The 24260-nt window shown below is 44.0% G+C and overlaps 1 protein-coding gene across 2 annotated transcripts in view; it reads right to left on the bottom strand.

The window, feature by feature from the left end:
* BASP1 (brain abundant membrane attached signal protein 1) overlaps positions 1–24260 on the bottom strand; it is a 170054-nt gene that overhangs the window by 87527 nt on the left and 58267 nt on the right. For both annotated transcript variants that reach the window (XM_085606900.1, XM_085606899.1), the window contains exon 2: positions 336–396. The gene's annotated coding sequence lies outside the window, so the exon portion shown is untranslated. The remainder of the gene's footprint in view (positions 1–335; positions 397–24260) is intronic.

The following is a 24260-nucleotide window of genomic DNA, read 5'->3' on the forward strand; positions in this document are numbered from 1 at the left end:
ACTCTTAATGCCACATCTGTGTACCTTTTCCATTATGGGTGCAATATAGATCTTCAGGGAACAAAGATGTGGAATTAAGAATGGAAATCAATACTTTCCTTCACGACATTGTGGGAGTAGTTATTGTGGCAGGCTGACATTACAAACTATATTAAACCCCCAAACACTTAACATTTATATCATCTAATGTAAGGAAATAATATGTGCGGAAATGGCAATCGTTAACCTTGCTCGAGCAATGAAAACAACTGTGTAGAATATAACTGGTTCAAGAAACAAAGATGAAAAACAAATTGCTATTGAAAAATAAAACAAAATAAAAAATTAGCTCATACCTTTCTCTATGGAACGATCAGATCCACAGATGTCAAATACCTTGCCCCTCCAGCAGGAGGCCTGTGAGGATAGAAAGGAAAATAGATAAATGAACAATATTTACTGCACATACAACAATCTCAAACTGGCACAGCACCTACAACAGTTTATTAAAGGACGCAGGAGAGGAGGAAACTAAAAGGTTGACACGCAAGCCTAGCAAGGACTGCAAGAGCTTCGAGAAGCATCCCTTTTAATTACTACAAACCAAGGGTGACTCTTGCGGTCGACACAGCCTACTATGGTCAAGAAGCAAAACTATACACTACGCCACACCATACCATACCAAGACCTTTACATTTCCCTCAGCCATAGAATGAATTTGCATCATAAGGGCGGCCAATTCAAAGTCTGTGTACATAAAATCATTTGAATATGCAAACTGCAAAGCGCATTTCATTTACAAGGACACACCCAAAATTAGCATTTACGCAAACATGACCAGGATGAAGGTTCTGAAACAGTGTGGGAGATGCTCAGAGTTGAGGACTGTGGTTCTAGGACAACTGTGCTAGAATACCCTCTTCCTCGATAGACAAAGTATAGAGCCTTACATTGAATGTGCTTTAAGATCGGTCGCAAAGCAGGTCTCTTAGCTGAGCAGAGACAGGAAAAAGTTAGGCATAACGCCTAGAAGGCGTGCAGCTGCATTTTGAATCATTTGAGTCTTTTAAGTGAAGCCTTAGATAATCTAAGCCACAATACACTGCCTCAATCCAGGTGAGACGTGATCAAACCCTGTGCAATGGTCTTACGGGCAGAAGCCAAAGAATCTAACTGAGGCCCCTCAAAAATCCAAAGCAACAGGCCGACGCTGTATTGCTCTGGTACTCAAACCTCAATTCAATAACCAGCCATACTCCCAAATTCTTTGCCACCTTTCTGGCCGCAAGCAGGGGCCCAAGTGTCTCAGGCAACCAGGAGGGACCCCACGGGTAGGGCTGATTCCCAATTATAAGAATCTCTGTGTTGACCCTACTTTGAGTGCTTTGGCAAATTATCTGACCAATCTGGGCCTCCCTTCCCAAACCCACTAAAACTAGGAGTTGCCACAAATGAGTTTGATCAGTGTCTGGGAAGCTATAGAACGAACTGAAGGTCTGGCAAATGCCCAGTGTGGACATTTGGCAAATACACAGCAAGAGTCATCATTTACATACATATGCCTTGTATAAACAGGTTTATCGCCGTGCCCAGTAGGTATATTGACATATGCTCGGTCAATACCGAGGTAAAACACAGTCAAGGAAGGAACTTAACGGTTTGGTATTCCATAAACAGGTCAAGAAGATAAGGTGCATATAGTCCTTGTCTTAGTTTACCAAAACCACTTGCCTTAGGTTTGTGGTGTGAGTTCGGGCCGAAGCCTTCTTTTAGGAAGAAAGCAGGCAGACCATAATAAAATCAGCACTTTTGAATTTACAGCGCAAATATACAAGATGAAATCCCAATTGAGTAAAATATTCAAGATGAACACGTATCGATGAAGGGAAGGCATTCAGAGGGCATGCCATGCCATGAGACAGGTAAAGCAGAGAAAGTGCAGGTAGAAAACTGTAAGACCTGCAATGAAGAACGGATTATTTGCAGCAGTTCTGCAAAGAGCTAAGTTCACAATGTCTTTCAGATGGAAACCAAGGTCTTCGGTCAAATGCCCCAGTAACGCACAACACCAAACACTTGTAAGACAAATGTTCTCTCAAAGCACCAAATCAATTTGAAATGCATCACAACAAGTACAAATCGGCGGGAATGTTACTAAAGCTTTTTCTTGAATGAGGAGTGGGATGGGCTTTTGTTACCTTATGCGCTTGTGGTCTGGGTGGAAAAGATGCTCTTGGGCCGGTTGCCAATTGTTCTAGAGCAGGGACTTTATTTGCTCAGCATGGGGAGCTAAACATTCACACTCAATCTCCATGGCTAACAAAACAGAATTTCAGTTAACTGGCAACTAAAATAGTTCTTGCTCACTACTACCTGTGCTGAATCGGTTTGCGATTTCACGGGGGTCCGCACTGCCATAAGATGAGGTCCGTCTTGTAGCATAAACTCCATTGCAAATCCAACATAAACTCCAATCTGCAGCCAAATAAAGGATGCAGGAACTTTGGCACTTCCATCTCAGAGTGGTTTCAATTCCACTGACTGAAGAGGACCTTGGATTCCTTTTACAAACCGGATTGGAGTCCATACAATCTGTTACCACTGCAGTATCAAAATGAGACAATATGGAGAATACCACAGTCTTCGTTCAAGGAACCTTCGGACTGCTGTCTGAATCTTGCACTCAGCCCTGCTGTGTTGCAGGACTGCTTTTAAAATGCAAACTGTGTCCAAACTCTATTTTGGTGTTTAGGGCACTTAAAAATGAATAAACTATGTTTGAGCATATTAGGTACCCCCACGGTCTCCCCTAGGTGTCACAGTGGTGGGGGGGCGGGGTCAGGTATTTATAAGGATGGTCCTTATAAAATGGTTTTTCTATGGCCATAGGGTTAGTGAAATTGCACATTTCACTCCCGACATTGAAGTGCTTCCGAAAATCGATTTTTGTGCTAGGAGTACTGTGGAGTGAGGATCTGCAATATTTTTACATGTACAGAACCCCTAAAATCTCCCCTATGTGTTCCAGGGGTGTGGGATCCTGCAGATCTAGGGAGGGTAGTTTTTAGGTCGAGCCTAGCGCAGCGCGCATGCGCTGCCTTGGCTTTAAGTAAGGGCTTTCAGAAATCCACCACACGTTCGCGCTTGTGCTTGTAGTTTTGCCCCAGGCTATTGGCCTTTGGAAGCGTCTTTTTAACAAAGACAGCACACAATTGGCCAAAGCCTCTTTTTGTCCCACCCATATGCACGCCCAAGGCCTAATGCTTGCGGTTACGCGCAGCAGCAGCATAGGTTTCCAATTATCATGCCCAAACGCGGGCGCGATAATTGGAAACGTATGCTGCTGCTCGCAACCACGCGTGCACACCAGCAGCTCCCGCATCTCAGGGGCGATGTGTTTGAAATTATCGAGCCCTGGTGCTCGCTCTCGCGCGCACCATTTGTGGGCTTGGGGTGTTTTTTTTGTTTTTTTTACAGTGCTGGTTTACTTTAATTCGGAGCGGGCGCCCGATTGAGGCTCACCGCACTCAGTTTATTTTTTTTCTATTGCTAAATTAATTAACTTATAGAAAAGACTCAACTGCTATTGTGGTTTCGATGATGAAAGCATTTAATGAGCGCTCAGAACGCACTGATCTTCGGCTATAAATCACGTGCGTTTAAACACCTGCCATTAAGGGAAATTACTGTAGCTTGACTAATCTCCATGAGTCTTCAGCCCAGGGCAAAGTTTGCAGATCCGATTCCCGGCACCCCTCTTGTCTGGAAAGGGAATACATCAGTCTTCACTGGAGAGGACACATCGGAAAGGATGAACTCTGGGTCAGAGAGGAGTCACCTTCAAGGGAGTACAAAATGGATTCATCCTGCCCGATCGTTACACCCACCTTGAAAAGCGAGGACAGCGGTTGACTGAAATACGAAAACTGTCATCCAGATTGCAATGGGGGCGGGGTCAGTGAGTGTGGGAATTGGATCAAAACCGTGGCAAAAATGGAAAAAATATTCTGTACTGTTGGCCTTTCACTTTGAAATAACTGCATGTAATCAAACACACAAACCTTATATGATAAATACATGCAAGTTAAACCAATAGGTGTGAAATCCAGCTGTCAAACGACCTTTCCATTTTCTGATTAACCAATTGCACACGTGTACACTTCTTTTAGGTGTCCGGAACCTGGTGAGAGGGCTTTTGTTTCTTCTGTAGCTCACTGTCCTGATCTCAGCTTTACAGCACTGCAGAACCCCCTCAAACAGACCCCCCCCCTTTCACTCTCAGAGCGAGGCACCTCATAGTCCCTGGTAGTCAGCATTGGTGGTCCAGGGATGGACGTGTTTTTTGTTTTTTTAAACAAAAAGTAGGGTATGTCATTCCCTATAGTTCCGACCCCCCCCCCCCTTCCGCCCGACCCCTGGGCGGGTGAGGGGGGAAGTGGGGAATGGAGGCTCAGTATACTGTAATACAAAAGGTTTTTGTTTTGTGCACAACACATGTATTCATGTAACATCTGCTAACATTTCAAAACTAAAGCTTGTTCTATTCAAGAATTTGGTGTATTCCTACGTGCATTTTACATATTAAAGGGGCTAGGCACGGATTACAAATGTGCTTGTTCATTTGGAATGATACTATCTGGGAATTGTAGTCATAGTTTGTTATCGCGTGAATTGGGGGCCACATTTAAGCATTTTTAGATTCTCTGTTTGCACGTAGCACTTTAGAGCTCCAATCCTGGGCTCAGCTGGGGGTGGCAACTTCCGGACCGGTTAGCGTCTAGTGCTCTCCTCAGGCTGACCTATTTAGCCAACACGCTGACGCACCCGTGCTGCGCTGGTTCCCGGGCGAAGCGGTGTTCAATGCTCGCTGGTTAGACCGCATGCATTACGATTATCTTTTCCTGTTGAATGTCATTTTACTATTTTAATTAATCTATTTTAACTGTGGGAATCCCATGAATTGGGGGGCACATCTTAAGCATTTTTAGATTCTCTGTTTGCACTTAGCACTTTAGAGCTCCGATCCTGGGCTCAGCTGGGGGTGGCAACTTCCTGAACGGTTAGCGGTCTAGTGCTCTCTTCAGGCTGACCTATTTAGCAGGCACGCTGACGCGCCCGTGCCGCTGGCGCGCCAAAGGCGCGCCTAACCCAAACCCGTCTGCGCTCTGGCTGGGCTCAGGGCCAGTTCCCCTTGCTGTTTTGTCCCTAACGGAAGGCACTACACAAGTAAGGAACTCCATATTCTTAATCCTGGAGATAGGTTACTTCAATGTCCCAGGCTGTCTATGGATAACTTTTATGATAGTACAAAGGGTTCTCTGTGCATTAGTTGTCAGTTACCGCATCCGGTCATATTGAATCTGCCAACCAATAGCCAGAGAACTACACTGGATAACAAGATGGCTCATGAAAGCGGAGTTCCTTTGAAATACATTTTATTTAATGCTAGATCGTTAGTGAAGCACAGTATGGAATGTGCCCTCCTACTGGAGGAGAACAATGTAAAACTGGCTTTTATCACTGAGACGTGGTCAGATCGCTCCTCTGGCCCAGACCTGGTTAAGGCAACACCGCCTGGTTTTCACTGTTACACACTCGACAGGCCACGGAAAAAAGGGAGAGGGCTTGCTATTATCTATCACGAGTCACTCACCCCTAATTTTGTCCCAGTTTCTAATCAGGTGTGTGAGGCTCTCACTTTTAACTTATAACTTATACTCTGCATCCTATAAACCCTTCAAAAGGTACATTAATCTACCGGCCACCTGGTTCTAAAAGCGGGTTCTTGGACTCCCTAGGTTTGCTGTTAGAAGAAGGGCTGTGTTTACAGTCTTTCATGATGCTGGGAGACTTCAATTTCCATTTGGAAACTTTCAGTGATCCTGACACATCTAGACTAACAAATCATGGGCATAGGAGGCCTTAAACAATTGGTGATCCCTCCCACACATGAAAAAGTCATAACCTTGACGGTATATATTCCAACAATACTGATTTAGCTGATGTTTCAGTCCTCCGGATCGTGTGGTCTGATCACTGCGCGATTAAGTTTGAAGTAAACAGCTTTCTGGCTCATTCTTCTGGTCTGAGACAGACCCAGGAGATTACTACTAGATCATGGGGCAAAGTCTTGAATCCACTCTTAAAAATTCAATGTATCAGCTTCCGTTGGACGTAGAGGAGGCAACGACTCTTCATAATAAATGGCTCGCTAATGTATGTGATCAGTTAGTTCCTCATAAAAAATGGACACCCAAGCGAGTTTCTCCCACTGCTCCCTGGTACCCCGAAAAGCTTAAGGCTAAGAAACTGATATGTAAATACGCTGAAAGGAAATGGTGCAAACATTATGCAGAATCTGATGAGGAAGAGTATAAAACCGTTATTTCCAATTACAAGCAATCTCTTTTGGAAGCAAAGAAAGAGTACTTCTCACTACAAATAACTAAGGCCGAATCTAATTCTAAAGAACTTTTCAAAACCGTCATCAAATTGTCCAGTCCCAATACGCCCAAGAATCAGGGTGCTCCTGATTTCTGCAATAAAATTGTGGAATTCTTCAAGTTAAAAATTGAAACTATATTTTCATCTTTGATTGGTTTGATCAATAAAAATCAGACCGACTCCAATATAAGAGAAGTGGAAAGTTCATGTCCCCCGGTGGTGACACTTGACCATTTTACCCCCCTGGAGAGGTTAGATACACTGAAACTGCTGAACTGCATCAAAACTGGTGCCCCCAGTGACCCTTGTCCAGTTTGGATTATTAAGCAAATCCCCGATATAATTGGTACGGCACTTACTCCCTTGCTTAATGCTGTTTTTTCATCCGGAATTTTTCCAAAAATATGAAAAAAAGCTTCCGTTCTTTCATTACTGAAGAAACAGTCATTGGATCGCAAGGACCCCAATAACTATCGACCGATCTCTAGGCTTCCTCTGTCAGCCAAATTACTGGAAAAAGAAATGAATAGCCAACTCAGTGATTTTCTTTTCTCTAACAACTCTTTGGATCCATCGCAATATGGGTTCAAAACTTTTCATAGCACTGAGTTCGCTCTGTTAAAATCTACGGAGGAAATCAGAGAGGCCGTGGATAGGGGAGGTAATGCTATGTTGATCCTATTAGACCTATCCGCGGCTCTTGATACGGTTCGCCACATGGTACTGTTTAACCGGCTATCTGAAATAGGTGTAAGTGGTTCGGCCTGGAAACTGTTACAATTGTTCCTGTCGGACAGGTCACAAACTGTAGACCTAGACGGTAACATCTCAGAACCTTTTTCACTGCCGTGTGGGGTGCCACAGGGTTCAGCTCTTAGCCCCATGCTTTTTAATATCTTTGTGGCACCCCTGGCCGGTATCATTAGGTCCTTTGGTTTCCAGCTCACCTCTTATGCTGACGACACACAAATCGTGTTGTCGCTGACGGAGGGAGCGGAAAAGGAGGCAGGCGATCGCTTCCATGACTGTATGGGATCCATCTCAGCCTGGATGTCCACCAATTGTCTAAAGCTAAACTCAGCTAAGACCGAGGTTTTAAAATTTGGCAATAATCCTCGGGTGTGGACACCAGAGTGGTGGCCGGAGGATCTGGGTTTGTGTCCAGTACCCTCAAGAAAAGCCAAGAATCTTGGTATAGTGGTGGATAATAAACTCACCATGGGGGACCAAGTGAGCATGGGGACTTCTGCATGCTTCATGGTCCTCAGAATAATCAAGAAAATTAGGTTCTTCCTGTCTGAGAGGAGCCTTAGGACGGTGGGGACGGCACTCAGTGTCGCGTCTTGACTATTGCAACAGCTTATATCTTAATGTTCAAAAACAACATCTGAACAGGCTGCAAGTGGTCCAGAACGTAGCAGCTAGATTGCTGACCGGAACACCCAGGTTTGCCTCAGTTAAGGGAGATCTTAAGAAATTGCACTGGCTTCCAGTACCATTAGGATGACGCTTTAAAGCACTTTGTATGGTCTTTAAAGCTGTGAATGGAACAGGTCCTGAGTTTCATAAATCCACATTTCCATGGTCCATTCCAAACATAACACTAAGGTCAACTGGGTCAAACGAGTAATAACCCCCCCACCCTTTTAAGAAAGCTAACTGTGGAGGCAGAAGCTTTGTCAACTGCACCTCCAAGGCATGGAATGAACTCCTGTTCCAACTGAGAAATGCCCCAGATCTTATTTCTTTTTGGAAGGGTTTGAAGACATGGTTCTTTTCTCACCTCTAGGCCTTATGCTCCTCAGGTAATCAGTGCTTAGCGCCAGGACACCCTAGGGTAACCGTGCACTCTATAAGCATAAATAACATAATATAACCATTGCATCTGATGGGCTGACATACCTAATAGCAATGCTTTATAACAACAAGCATTGGCATAGCCAATAGGTCTCGCCGTTGGGACCTTATAAGTGTTTAGATAGGCAACAGTTGATGTTGTTGCACCAAGGATATTGTGCTGGATAACTAAACACTTATAAGGTCCCAAAGGCGAGACCTATTGGCTATGGCAATGCTTGTTAAAAGAAAGATGTTTTATAAGCACTGGTGTTGAAAAAATTGCCCAAGTCATTTTTACTAATGCAAATCCCCAGCCACATAGGTTACCATGGCAGGGAGTTATTAATTCAAGGACTGCCTAGTAGGATACTGATAAATCCAAAAATATGCTATTGTTGAATTTCTCCTAATATGTGCAGACAAGAAGTTAAGACTTCCTTGCCTGGAAGTCAAAATTCAGCTAGTGCTCTGATCCGATTGTCCAGAGTTAAGTGGATTAGGCAGGCTGCTTTGAAGAGGTAATAAATTACCTCTGGGGTTAGGGAGCCCTTCTGGGAGGAGAAGGTGCTCTGACATAGGAATGCCAGAGCCAGGGGGAGGGGTACGTAGTAAATGTTCTTCAAAGGAAGGTAGGAACAGGCTGGAGAAACCAGTTTCATGTCCACCTTTACCCTCCGCCCCCAGCCATATGGCAGGCTTAGAGAAGGAATTTGCAGGTGCAAAAGGGAGGGAAATTATGTAGATGAGCCATCCTGTGGGCAGGTTTAATTCGCTCTTCTCTCTCTGCTGGAAAATCAGCCATTTAGAATTTGAGAAATGGTGCTCTTTGGAAGAGTATAGTGCCACACTTGAGAGGATGTGGTCATACCATGGGGTGTTTACCTGCACCTTATTGGACAGGAGTGCCTTCCTGATTGACCCAGAGAACTTGAAATAAGTATTTGAGGGGCAGAGCCTCTCAGATCTGCTGCTTCATACAAGAGGAAGAAGGGTCCATGCTGAGAGGTTTGATTTGCACCAACCAGGCCATGCACTCTGAAGACTGCGACTACTGCACAATCTGAACTACAGGTCTGTGGATCAAACCTGCTTCAAAAGGACTAAAAGGCGGACTCCCTGCAAGCAACAGGTTAACAGAGCTCACCTGGTCCCTCACCACCAAGAATCCCCAGCATGGAGCACTGCCAGTGGATTTGTAATGGTTTTGTAAAGTGGATTGTGTGAATTGAAGTCCAAAACTTTCAAGCATCACCTTGGAGCTTCCAGACCCTTGGGGTACATTTTGGACACTTTGGCACCCTCAAAGAACTTCAGGAAGAAGTTCCTGAGGTTTTAAGAAGTTTGGAGCAACTTTGGAAAAAGGCTCCATAAGTGGCCAAGCCGGCGACCCCCAACTGCGAGCCTGCCTACCATCCAGGTTTGTCCTGCTGATAAGCTCCGACTTCCAGAATTTGACCGCGAGTAAGCTGAAACCCAAGCAGGCAAACCCTCACCGAAGCCGGCCAAGTGAAGAGCAGCGAGGGACCCCCTGAAGAAAAAGCTCCGTAAAAGTTTTCAAGTCTGAACGTAGGAGAGTTGACCGGGACCAACCGTGACAGTCAAAGGGCCCACCTTCAACCACAAGACGGCCTGGTTGGTCCCGCTGGAAAGCTCCGGAGGTCTGACTTCCACAAGCTTGAACGGCAGATCATCGCAATGCAAGCTGGCGAACCTTCACTGAATCGGGACTGGCCGAGAGCTTCGAGGGACCCCGGGAAGAAAAGCTCCAGAAAAGTTTTTAAGTCTGAAGGTAAAATCTTTGACCAAGACCTACCGCGAGGGGTAGCTGCACAGGGCTCCAACACAGTTGGCCTGAAACTTTGTCCCAGTCTAGCGTGACCAGATGTCACAATAGGCACTATAGGTTTCTATGTGCTATATACTGCTAAATGTTTGAAAATATATCTCTGCGGTTCCGTACATTGGATTTTTTTTTTCGGTTGGTTTCACTTTTAAGATGAAAATTATTTTGGATTTTTATAAATTGGTGTTGGAATTTTATTGTGTTTTGTACCTTAATTATTTACTGAATTGGTGTTTTTAAATGCTTTACATACCGGTCTTTGAAGTTAAGGCTGCCTGCTCGCAGCCAAGCTACCAAGGGTTGAGCATGGGAATAATTTTCTATTCTGAGCCCTAGATGGTTAGTGGCCTTATTGCCAGTGACAGATGTACATTTGCCAATACTAATAACCCATTTCTCAACAAATTGGTTCACGTTTTATATAGTTCCTCCTAAGGTCAGGATGTTTATGGCACTTTCGGACACCCGAACAATCAAAAACTACAAATGAGTGAAGAGAAGAATTGCTTTCTAATGACTGACAACTTTGACTTCCACACTGTGATCTAAAAGGGGAGCTGTCACTATTGATTATCTTCAAGCTCTAGATGGAGATTAAAAATCCACATTTTGTGACAGCTGGTGTTTTAAGGACAGTATTTGCAAAGGAAAATTAGGTTTCCCCAAATAAGCTGCAAATAACAATTCAACCGCTCAATTGCATTGTGGTAAAACTAGATTCAGGCAGGGGCGTAACTGGCCTGTGGATGCTAATTAGAACCTCTCTCACCACAGTCAAAATTACAGACTAAAAATAGAAAAAGAGTCTAAGTGGAAATCAGTCAATTTTTCACATGCATACATCCTGGTATGAGCAATGGGTATTCATACTTCACTCTAACGATCTGTCTCACACGAGGTGGAGGTACGGGAAGAAAAGGACAATAATATATTGCCACTGGACTATGAAACTAAGTTTACAGTACCCTAAAACTCATGCTCTAAAAAGATTACGTCAAGGATATTGGACAAAGTACTAATAAAAATCATTTGAAATATTGTGCACGCATTTCTGGCACCCCGCATCTGTACTTTTGTGAAATATGTGGAAAACATTCATGGAATTGAAAAGAAACCTAGGGGGAAGAGTAGTAAAAAGGAAACTTAATTTCCTATTGCCTAATAGAAGCTTAATCGCAGATAATTCAGCACAGCTGTTAGCGAGACAATGACAAGCCACATTCCATTTAATTTGGATAGTTACCAATGGTCTTGAATGTGCTTTCAATCATATGAAATCCTAACTTGTCTCCCAGATCCAAACTGACTTAATTTTCAAGGAGTTGCAGGATCTAGAGTTACTTTCAAAGTTCCAACAACACACAGTTGTTGTCCTGTGCTAGCACAAACCACAAATGTTACAAGCCCATCCTGGCTTAGTTGAATTGCACGAGACCCTAGGTTTCCCTATTGAAGGGATAACAAAAAAAACACTTGCTAATGTACCACCAACATGGGATATAGCAAATTACAATAAACCTAGATAGAGGTCGATTGTTGTTGGGTGAAAATATTGTGCAGAGCAGCTTCCTGAATGTACAAAGTGCTGTTGCATTAAAACCAAATGTAGGCACCGTTCCCCTTACTCAACTTAAGTTAGGTCTTGAGTCAAATAAAGAAAATGTATTAATACATTAAAATGAAGGATCAATAAAACAACAACATAATAGAATCCTAGACTTGAAAGAAAGACCATCTTCGTTGGAGTGAGAATTGGAACAGGCCCACTGAGAACACCCGACCACAGTGGAACTCAACTCTTCTTTTGTTAAGCACACAAGGCCCTAGAACATCCGGGTGCAAAAATATTAACAAGCATTTCACATGAATGAAAGAGCAAACTTATGAATACAGATCACATATACACAAAGAAGATATTTATTATAACTATATTATACTATAGGGAGAAACTGTAGTTAGAGGATACCCATGTGTCTGTAGAGTAAAACCCCATGGTTTGTCCAATACTAGTAGCCTCCTGTAGACATAACACCCGTCCGGTCACAACGATAGTAGACAGCTCATATATGCTCTAGAACCACCGACAAGTGTCAGCCCATGATCAAGCTCATCCAACAGAAGTCAAGATCCAGAAGGGTTCAAGAAATGAAATTCAAATTCAGCAGTAACAGAAGGTTTATCCAATTGATTTTGAAAACACATTCAGAACTGGTAAGGAGCGAAAGGAGAGCGCTTTCTTTGAATGAGGAGAAGGGGGAACTAGTATTGGAATGGTGATTTACACGCTGGCTACACATCAATCATGACTGTTTTAAGGTCAGTCTCATCTTTTGGAGGGCGGTAGCCCAAGTCACTCTCTGCCACCCACACCTGCCCCAAGAACATGTGGTCCAGTAGGGCCCTACCTCTAAGGAGAAAAGTGAGACCAATCATAGTCCAGATAGTAGTCCACTTCTTGCAGTGCAGGGCTGGCACCAGTTATTTTAATCTGGGAATAGGCCAGTTAACAAGCACAGACTGTAATGAAGCAGTTTTTCATGAGCACAACCTCATGTAAATGTGTGCTACTGGTAGAAAATTCGAGTTAGAACAAACCACTGTGGTACTGTACATCAGGAGCCTGTACTCCACATTCACTGGTGGCCATTGAGTGATTGGTAGTACAGGGCTGAAACAGCGGGACTCCACAGATACACCTGGCTGCATCACAATGGCATTAAGGGTCAGTGGGGCTTGCAGGCGAGGAGCACACTAGTCACCTAGTCTGAATATTTACCGGCCTACTCTAAACTTAGATCATTATGGACTCCAGACTGCACTGTACCAACCAGCTATATGACTTAGTTGCGGAGCAAATAGGCACTGACATTATCTATCCAGTGTTACACAGTTATTTAATCTATTAGCCATCCAAACAACTCAAAATTAGTTCAGCAGGCAAATGTAACAAACTTAATGTGCCAAAAACAGGTTGACATGACGGTTGCTTTAAAATGACTTTAAACCGTTTGAGCCATAACAGTGACACTAGGCTTGCAAAAGTAACTGGAAAACAACAAATTAAAAACAACAATGGGAAATGACATCAACAACGCGGTCGAAACCACGTGTCTCGTAAGACTGCAAGCATTAACTGCGGCTTGGCGAGTGGTTTTTTTGTAGGGGTATTTTCAGAGCTGGGTTTTAGGGCTCAGGGTGGGGAAGGTCACGGTAGTTTTTTAGGGCTGGGGACAGCTTTTTGGGCTCAGGGCAGGATGCGGGGGGTAGTTTTTTTAGGGCTGGGGGTTGGTTTTAGGGCAGAGGGCTTGGGTCGGGGTAGCTTGGCGGGCGGGCGTAACCTTTACCACTCACTTACCTTTACCAATCATGCCTTAACGACAAAAATCGCTCTAAAGGCATGCGTGGTAAAGATGCGGTTGTGCTAAAGACTGATGTTAAGGCAAGCAAAGTAATTACATGCGTGGTTCCGTCATACGACCACAATAACTCATCATGCTGAACTCATATGCATAAAACATACGGCCAGAGGGTTCAGAGAAATAACAAATACTGCGAAATATTTTTTTTTTAAAGTCAAACACTCACTGAAGACGAAAGCCAAAATAGTACAGCAATAAAACAGAAGTAGAAATATTGCTAGGTAAACTGAGTCTGCATACATTGTGTACAATATTCCGCAGGTACAAAGTCATTGACATTTAAATCGAACTTTCATATATGTGTAAAAATTAATTGTAAATCTCCTACAATCCACTTTTGTCTTAATATCACTCTCTCTCAGATTTCTCCTCCTAAACCCAGTCTACCGATTCTCATTTCACTCTGATGTAACGAAGACGCCTGCTCCGCTCACCTCATTTCATTCTCCCGCGTTTTATTGCTCTCTGGGTTCTGGCCATCACATTATAACCCTTCTGATACTGCGATTATGATTTTTATAGTGATAAATACCGGTCTGCCAAAAAGCACTGTAAATAGCATATTTTACTATTACCCAATTTATGGTACTGAATTGACACATCTCAAGGAAGATTGTCTTGCAAATTTGAACAGGTCTTTCAGAAGAATGCATTTATCAGAGGCAAACATTCAGCTCCCTGAGCAATACGCCCGGCATACCATGGTGGGCAAGCAATGGTGCATGGGTTGTCTTTGGAAGCTGACAATTAAAATTTTTGTCTGCAAGATGGCATTCAGTGACCCATTTTGGTTGTGGAGGTTGAGCGAGTACAGAGCACATGTACCATGTTGAAATATGGTTAGTAGTAAAGCCACTGACCATGGCCTTTTGTTCAAAATACTTCCCTCATAGAAACTATTTCTAGCTTCAAGATGGCGCACACCCAGAGAAAAAGAATTTACTGAAAAACTTCCAGAAAAGATATGCCCCCTCAACACATTATTTGGTAGGAACTACTCAACAGGTAGCATAGCTTTTTTAACATAGGTTCTTGTGGCCTGTCAACATGATTCCAAATGAGGAAACGTGACCCTAGTGGACAGTAGCGGCCGGCACAGGTAAGAGCGGTAGGCCGGGGTGGTGGTCCGGTAAGTTGACATACAACGGGAGAAGTAAAATGGAGAAAAAAAAAATGAAACAACTTGCGTTGCGCTCGCCAAGTCGGTGATGTAGCGAGCGCAAGGTACGTGGTTTTATTTTTGTTTAATTTTACTTCTCCCATCGTATGTTGACTTCCCCGATCCAACCCTACCCCACCCCCACTCCGCCCACTTACCTGTGTCCGCCACCACTACTAGCAGACAGTGCAGTAGACGAAAATATTTTTCCACTTTGCACCTTTCTAAAACACACTGATCAAATGTGCAACACAATGCTGCAAACTATTTATTTGCCTGCATTAAAACATGCAGATGTGTGAACTTTGTGTATCCAAAATGGTGGCTCAGCTATTGAACCATTTGCATGGACTGACTTCATTCCGAGGGCCAACTCATCACGGTTTGAACTTGCACCTTGTGACCACATGTGAGTTTCTCTTCCCGGTCGCTTGCTTCCAAGGAGCCTAGCGTGCTGCATTCTCATTGTTTTTCTTTGCCATTTTGGGAAGCCTGTATTACTGCACTCTCACCGTCATCTGCTCAGGAGTGTAACTGCCAACTTTTTGAGTGTCTCTATTCCTCCAATCCTGATGGCAAAGTCAAAGCAACAACCCAATGTTATAGGCCTAGAGTAACCCCACCCTCCTCAGCTACTTCACGGTCGGCAGTAGGATCATGGGTAAAAAGCGGGAAGGTGGGGTGGAGCGTATGGCAACTCAACTAATCAGACCAATAATGAGGTAGGCCATCCAGCTTGCACCAATGTTGTACTGAAATGTATAAAACGTTTGTATTTTTTATAATGGTTTGCAAAATGTCTACAATACATAGACAATGACACTGAATTGTCAGTCTTACCTACTTTACTATTAATTAATTAGGCTGAAAGACAAACTAATAGGAAGTAGGTGGTATTGGGCAGACACTGAGTAAAAGCAACAGGTTCGGACAGTCTGTGGAGCAACTGTAGGACGTTGCGTTAACTGGCTATGCAGGGAAGGTGCGATAGTTTTGTACATTTGTTTTATTTAAACGCATATGAAGAGGTACCGAAGCACACATAGAAGTCCAGTGGTCAGAATGTATGAAAAGTAAGAAAGTACTCAAAAGTCCAAATGTGTTGCTCATATTTATTCTTCCCAATGTTTTTTCGCAGTCCTTGCGGCTTAGGGACATAAAGGGGCAGTGGGAAGTATCAGCTAGAGTCCGTATTAACTAAATAAACAGTATTTTGTTACCGACTACATTTTGAAGCTATATCTGCCTACTCAGAGCAAATACTGGCGTTTGACCACCCTAAGAGAAGGACACAGTTGGGGTTCCTTTAGATTCTCTGGCTTAAACTAAATAGGACCTACTAACAGATATGGGGCAACGGGGACTATCCCATATGTGTGTTTGCCACCATGCCCTCCTCGAGTATGAGAATAGTCATAGTGACGTGATCTAGTTGACACTTCACATCACTGCCCCTTTATGTCCCTCACTATGCTTACATGTTAATAACCTGATGGGAGAATGTCCCCTTTTCCTCCGACAGACATTTGTTTTTATTCTAGATTGCGGCGAGACAGACTTTTCAGTCATGCCTTTTTTTGCATATGGGCTTAACTGTCCAACTAGGTACAGCATCCTCTACTACTTACATACCCTGTTAAATTATTATTCTTACTAGGATTTTGGCATCTTCTCTAGCTTCAAGGTGGTTACCTCCATCTCACTCGGGAAAATTCTCCCATAATAGGGCACTATCATCTATTCTTTGACGTCATTTTCTTCACCACAGAATTTAGTTATTTACCAATTGCTGGTATACAGTCTGCAAGATTTACCTTTATGAGGTTGCGCATGTCTGGATATCTTGCGAACACTCTTGAAGCAACCTGGTGTGTATCCTATCCTATTGTAGCATAACTTTGGTGAATTCCCAGTACAAACTACAGACCTTTTCACTCTATCGTGAGGCTAACCTAATAGAAAAACATTTGCCCATGTCAAGACTCAGAAGAATGTAAGACTATGCATGTATCATTTGCAGCCTTTGACGAAACACGTGTCGACTGCTTTTTTTCCTTGGATGTCACGCTTTATCTGCAAGAACTGCAAAAACCATTGGGAAGAATAAATAACATCACATACGTGTATTTTTGAGTACTTTCTTACTGTTCATACATTCTGACCACTGGACTTCTTGGTGTACTTCGGTACTTCTTCATATGTTTGTCAATCTGCGACTCTTCTCGGCGTTGGCTACATCACCCTAGGTGGCAGGGTGTAGGTACCATGGGAGCACCAAATTAAAAAACAATTCTCAGTCTTTCGTAACTTTTCTCAAATTGTGATCGGCTTTGGACGTGCGAATATTGTGGCATAGCCATCACTTTCTTTCGTACAGTTGATTTAAATATTTGTCTGCTAAAATAGTTGTGTCATTTTACAATTCTTCACATAATTATTATAACACAAGTCGGAAATTGCAGAAGATCACAAAGGGGAACTGGATGTCTGCTGAAACAGCAGCTGTGTCCTGCAATATGTTCCTCTTCTGGCCAGGCAATGTTGAAATCACTGGCACCACAGGGTCTGTTTTAAGGATGGGAAAGCGACCCTGGTAACGCTAAAGTTTGATAATGCTTCAAAATTGTCTTTTCACTCTTACCGTCGGAACCCTTTGCAAGAAAGATTACATACACTACAGAAGACAGAGGCTGAGAATCATTCTAGCATTCCATGCATCACTTTGTTATTGTTGCCCAAACTGACATGGGTATGCAGGCATGGGTCCTGTGCTCACTGTGCCACTGAAACCAAGCTATACCTGGCTAATGAGTCCTAATACGGGCAAAAACGGTCATGGGTTGCTTGTGCTCTGGTACAGGGAGGATCTGGCCTGGTGGGTGAAAAACGATGGATTGCGATGCAGCACGAGAGATCGCCACCGGAGATTAATTCAAGCATTCTAAATCAATCACCTTGTTTTTGTTGCCCCAAAAATTCGATGGATAGCATTAGTGATTAACTAACCAATCCAGGACGCTCTACAGAGCATTTCAAATGAGCACTTGCAAAGCAAATGGGTCCGCCTTCTGTAAGTGTGCATTTAAAAAAAAAACATTTTAGATCGGGCTGGACAGCGCAGCAGTATGCAAGATGTAGTGTTACTAGTTCTATAGAATATGCATTAAGTGGGCTTTGGCTGCATCCAGAGGCGTTTACCTTCTCATCACATGTTACTGACTGTTTGGTGCCTCATTCCACTAGCTATAGAGTGCTTGCATTGATGAAGGGACTAAAGTACATTTCAAAAGTACACTGTGCCATCGCCCATTAAATTAATGATCTCAAAGATCCGTTATACAGAAAACATTCATTATTTGTGTTTTCAAGTTTTAGTCATATATCAAATTGCAAGGCAGACCTATTGGCTTTGGAAATGCTCGTAGTCTTGCAAACACATGAAACATGCAAAAATATTTTACAAAATTATATCAAAATAAAGGAGTGATCCAGTTGCCCTGACACTAAAGTATGCTCCTTTTGCAGGCAGCTACGCACATGCACTCAGGCAAAATTCAGTCACTCACAGCACAAGACAGACAGCGGATGAGGTGGACTGAATCACTGGCCAATGAGGAAATGCTGTGTGGGTAAAAGCAAAATGTGAATTGCATTTGAAAAGACCAATAGATAAAACCGCTACCCAAAGCCTATTTCTGTAAGCGTTTGTGTGATTTTATAAGGACTTTCTGGAAAACATAAGGCGGATTAAAAATGTAAAGCGATCTCGAAGCCTCACCTGAATATTAAAATGGTCAGTGCCACCAATGTAAGTGATGGGGGAGTTTTTTCACAGTCCACCTGCGCGACATGGCTGTGCATGGACAGCTCACACCACCTATGCATGGGAAGCCGGAGAATAGGAGGCTGGCAGGAAAGGACCTTTCACGGATTATTTAGCCTCTAGAAAGTGGATCTCATGTGGGTGAATGGGGAGAAATACTACAGACAACTTTCAGAGGATGAACTTACAAGAGTGATGTGAATGGAATCCACGTGCAAGACCTAAATGCGCTGCTAGTTGCTTCATTTACCCAGCTTGAAAATGGGGTCAACAGTTGTAAAATGCCCAACTTCTGCAAATACTGGATCTGGCAAGTGCCACCCAGGAACACGCTGCAATTGATTACAAATACAAAAAAAAACAATTCATGAAGAGAATGCAGAACAATGTCATACATTCACCCCAGTACAGAGATCTGGGCCTAAATCGATCATTTTTTTTGCTCACCATGCCATTCCAGTTTGGACCCAGCCATATGCAAATCAGTCTTGACCCTGTGCCCAATGGGAACAGTCCAGCCCGAACTGCCTGGCCAGGTCCTCCCCGGAGTGGAAACAAGCATCCTAGGAACGGTTTAGGATAGCTTAACTCCAGTGGCATGGAGAGCACAGGCTGGACAGTTCCCATGAGGCACAGGATCAAGACTGATTTGCATATGGCTGGGTTCAAACTGGAATGGCATGGTCAGCAAAAAAAACGATGGATTTAGGCTCAGATCTCTGTACTGGGGTGAATGTACGACATTGTTCTGCATTCTGTCCATCAACTGTAGTTTTTGCAATTGATTTCAAAGCAAACAAAAATAAATGTAGCAATCTCTTTTAAAAGGTGCACCTTAAACTGCAGGCAACTGGAGTCTTCCCTTTCACCAAGCAGGTCCTCACTTTCTTTTTGCCTCTATCAGCCAGGATTAGTCATTTTGCCAACCAGTCAGTCAGTACTATAATTTGCTCCCCTTGACACCGAAAATTTAAATGTTGAGCATTTACATAACAATAAATAAAAATTGGCTAATTCTCTCATGATCCAGAAATTCAGAATACAAATACATTATTTAGAAGCAGAAATGTATTTTGGACCACCTATAAGTAACGTTTTAAGATTATTATTATTGCAATCAAAACACCCTTTTGACCTAGGTACGCAATTCTCTTTCCATCTCTCTCTCTCGCGCGTTACTACACACCAGCAGCAAACGCGATCAAGTGAATGTCTAGGAAACGCAGCAGAGGATTAGTAGCTCAGTGAAGTAAGGCCGGGCAGAGCTGTTCGTTAAAGGCCCTCTTCTTGGTTATGGTCCCTTGCCTGCAGCTTGGACCTAAAACATAGGTAGGGCTTTAACCAACTATAGCCGATGTGTACTATAGTTTTTAAATACTGTGCTGCCAAAGTATCATAATAACAAACAAAATATTTCTCTCTGGGTTGTGGGGGCAAGATAGGATGCTTGCATCCCAGTGCAAATGACATATTGCAACAAACAATCAAGATAGTTTTGAACATCAATTATTTGAACAGTCATTACTGCATAAATATGTTGACTTTTCCGCCCCAAACTGTTTAGTTGTTCAGGGCTATCGTCGGTGCAGCGTGGTCCTCCATGGTGTGCTCCCTTCACTCAGCTCACCACCTCATTTCAGACCATATTTTCTCGCTTGTTCCTGCTAGCCCCTTATTTTACGACTGTGGCTGCTACCTGTTACCTTGCTGGATTCCTTCTCAGGAAGGAGACTTGGGTTACTAACTAGAAAGTTGATCTGCTCCAGGACAGTGCCTCCTGCAGCTTTGATCACTCTGGACACCTCACTGTTGCTGGATTGGTTCTTCACAAGCCAGGTTCCTTCATTTGCATTACAGTGGAATCTACGCCAGTTTTTGACGTGCCTTTTCCCGTTCATTGGTTACTTTCTTGAATTGTCTCATGATGCTCTCCTGATGATGGTCCTGGTCAAGTAAACCATTTTGGAGATGAAACACCGAAACATTTATTTGCCATAAGGACTGTTTAAATAACGGATGTTCAAACTATCTTGATTATTCTACGTTGCATGACCTAGGTACTGGGACACTAGCAGCCTATTGCCCTTTTAAATGCATTTCAACTTTGTAGATGTCTTCATTATAACTTAATTTACTTTAATATGTTCATACTCTGAAAACATTCAAATTTATAAAATTGTAAACGGAGCACGTTGAACGCTGATATCGCTTCTCAGGTGCACGGGACAGAGAGAGACGGAAGCCCTGCTGGCCGAGGAATCTGTGTGTAAGAAGCAGTTGGGCTGCACAGAGCGGAGCGGAGCGGTGACCCAGGAGTCGAGTGAACGGCAGCTACCTCCAGAGCCCCTCCCGGCAGCTGAGTTGAGCGGAGCGGTGACCCAGGAGCCGAGAGCCGTGAGCCGAGAGTGAACCGAGAGCAAAGCCGGGACAAGGCAGGGAGGAGGGGAGAAGGAGGAAAGATCTCACCCGTCCCTCTCCCGCAGCCAATTCTTGTCCTTGGCTATTGCATTCAGCAGGAGCAGGAGCCGGAGCCGTGGGCACTCTACGTCACTGCATCACACTGCAGACAGGTGAGCCCGGGTGCGCCCGCCGAGATCCACGGCGTCTGCCTCACCTCACTCTGTTTGCCTCACCTATAGCCGTGGCCTCGCTCCAGCCTCGCTTCACCTCTGTTCTCGCCCCTGCTCCTGCCTCACTCTTGCCCCTCGTTACCCCCGTCGTCACCCCCATCAAGTTGTTGACGGGTCTGGCACTTGGAGCCTGTCTTGTGGGGGTCCTGGGCGTCTGGCTCCCACTGTGCCTCCCGTAGTGCCTCCCGTAGTGCGTTGGGAGCTGAGTGCAGTGAGACGGCACACCAGAGACCAGAGAGAGAGGCGGCTGCCCCAGTCTCAGTATTCTCTCACAGTTTCGTTCAAAAAAAAAAAGGAAAAAAACTTCAACAACTCAAGTACTCAACGACCAAATTCAAAAACCCTCCTGGTTAGCGAGTCATAGTAAACAATAGCAATAGCAATATAATACAACCAACAACCATAAAAAAACAACAACAAAAAAAAAAACAATAAAAGCTAGACAAAGGAATCCTTGATAAGATACAAGGTTCCCGCCAATCCATCAACAATCCTCTATGCCAAAGGAACACAAGAATCCCGATTTAGTGGGCGGCACATAGAAGCCCAAAATAAAAAATAACAAAAATAAAAAAAGGTCCTTCAGGAGCTTGTGCCAGACCAAGCACACAATGAGGTCAGGCAAAATTAGGAAAGCAACTGAAAGTGACAACGTTCCTGCCAAACGACGCAGGGCCAACAAGCGGAAATGTAACACCAATACAGACACAGTCACCGCGTTGACAGAACAAGAAAATGCCGTGTTGTTAGATCTAACGCCAGAAATTACAGAAATCACAGAAATCAGAGAAATTACAGAAAGAACAGCCCTCAACAACAGCAAAACAGAGAGAAAGAGCGCTCAACCTAAAATTTACTCCTTTTTCTCATTTCTGAAAGAGCCCGGCTCTTATCTAAGCTCCACAAACAGCAACCTGAAGGGGCTGCCCTCGCCAATGGTACCACAAGGGGGCTCGCAAACCAATCACCGCGAAGGCACCATAGAGAAGCACGGCACAAAAATGTGGGTTTCTTACATACCAGAGGACAGGAGCACACAAATTGAAAACACAAATAACCACTACAACAGTGGGTACAATACCACAAACACAGACCCCACCACCAAAAGGGGCCTTCCCCTGGAGCCAAACATTGTAATCCAGGCGATAGCACAGCCCCAAGACCCAGCTACAGGGATATCGAACAGCTGTGATGAGCAAAACCCCGCAAGAAAAATAGATTCATTAGGACCCATCGAGCAGAAAACTCTAACTGAGCCATCCCCAGAGCTACCTCCAGAGCCCCTTAATAAGTCTGCGAAAAAAACCGATGCAGAACCCATCACAGGGGGCATCAGCTGTACTACGAGGACTGAAAAGGTCCCACCTCGGGATCAGCACTATATTCTGGTGACTCAGCCAGATAGAGATAATTCCGACACAGGGCGGGACAGCGAGACAGAACTAAAGCTGAAAGGTGTAGAAACCGCAGCAAACGAGGACACGGTAAACATTTTAACCAATGGGGCGGGATGGGCAAGCAAACCAGAGAAAACACAGGCAAGGGAGCCATTAGAAGCAATCGATCCGTTGGAAAAAAACAGAAGCTCTGACATAAGCCAGGTCCCTACCCAATCTGCACCCTCTAACATGGAAGAGTATGCTCAGCTAACAACAGAAGAATGGGAGAGGCTGGTAGCATCATTTTCACCCTCTGCCATACAGCTCGACGTAAGCATTCCAGAAAGAAAGCAAGACCCTGAGAAGATCCGACCAACTGATGACTCCGAGAGGACGCCGCCAACAGAAGACCTCCCAAAAAGCGCAGATGTACTATGGTCATCCTTGCTAAACACACTCCAACTATCCATAAAGGCAATGCAGTATCACTCGGAAAAAATGGACATCCAACTATCCCTCCTGAACTTTCTGGCTATTCACGTAGCTAAAATTGATAACAAGCTGGCAGACATGAACTGCATGATAAAGAGGGTCCAAGCGGAAACAAGAATAGAGCAGCCGAGCTGCGCATGCTACACAATAGTAGACAAACTCACTACCCTCCCTCAACTCCTGGGAGACATCCTAGCAGACCTAAAACAAAAAACGAAAAACTCAACCTACAACAACCCAGGATCTGGGAAAGAAGGTCAAATTCAACAATTAAAACAACCCAGCGAACACCCAGTTACTACAAAAACACAGAATTTATCTACTACACAAAACAGCCAAAAAGGACAAACTGAGCCAAATAGTCGAACCGGCCTAGAAGTTAACAAACCGACCAACGATACCTATGCAGAGACCCTAGGGAAAACCTTAAGGCAGCCACCTGCCACCCAAAGGAGCGAAGTCCTGCCACAAACAGATACACAACTCAAACACACACAAGGGCCTCAACCTGACACAGCGACAACTGCCCTTAACAACGCTATGGGAAAGGCAAGTAAGGAAGAACCCAAGGCAGTAAACAAAAGATTACGAAAACAAAAAAGGAAAGGAAGAAAGAAGATGTTTAACATACAAACTTTTTTCCACAGGGCAACCACCTTCCCGGAAGCTGCAGCAGCAGAAGTCCCAGAAGAAGAAGCAGTAGAAGACACAGCAAACTTGTCCACAATCACAACAATCCCACCGGCTAAGAAGGCGGAAGAGCCTCCACAAATTAAAAACCACACGCTCACGACCTTAAGGGAGGGATTAATGGCAGACAGTAGTAAAAGTCCGCCCCCAAAAGAAGACACTAGAGTCAAGGCCAACATGACAATCTGGGAAGGGCAGAGGGAGGACCTAAAATCTGTCTTAATAAATGAAAACCCATATAGGGATAAGGGCCCAAAAGACGACAACCAACGGGAGTCCATCCAGGCGGAAACCGATAGTAGCACAATACTGTTCATTCCAGACTACAACTCAAGAGGGAGCGGGGACATCCTCAACCGAGGCAATATCTTACTCTTATTATCTACTATTAGCAACCTGACTGACATCAGCACAAAAGACCTAGCGGCAGTGGAATTTATCCATAATTACCACTTGTCAAATTTGGAGATTACAAAAACAACATGGCTAAGGAACGAAACAGTGAAGAGAATTATGGAATTTGAGTCAACCTTTCTAACTTGGGGGATTCGCTTAAAAATAAT

This window comes from Triturus cristatus, chromosome 5_2, assembly GCF_964204655.1.
Source record: "Triturus cristatus chromosome 5_2, aTriCri1.1, whole genome shotgun sequence".
In the NCBI taxonomy this organism is placed as follows: domain Eukaryota; kingdom Metazoa; phylum Chordata; class Amphibia; order Caudata; family Salamandridae; genus Triturus; species Triturus cristatus.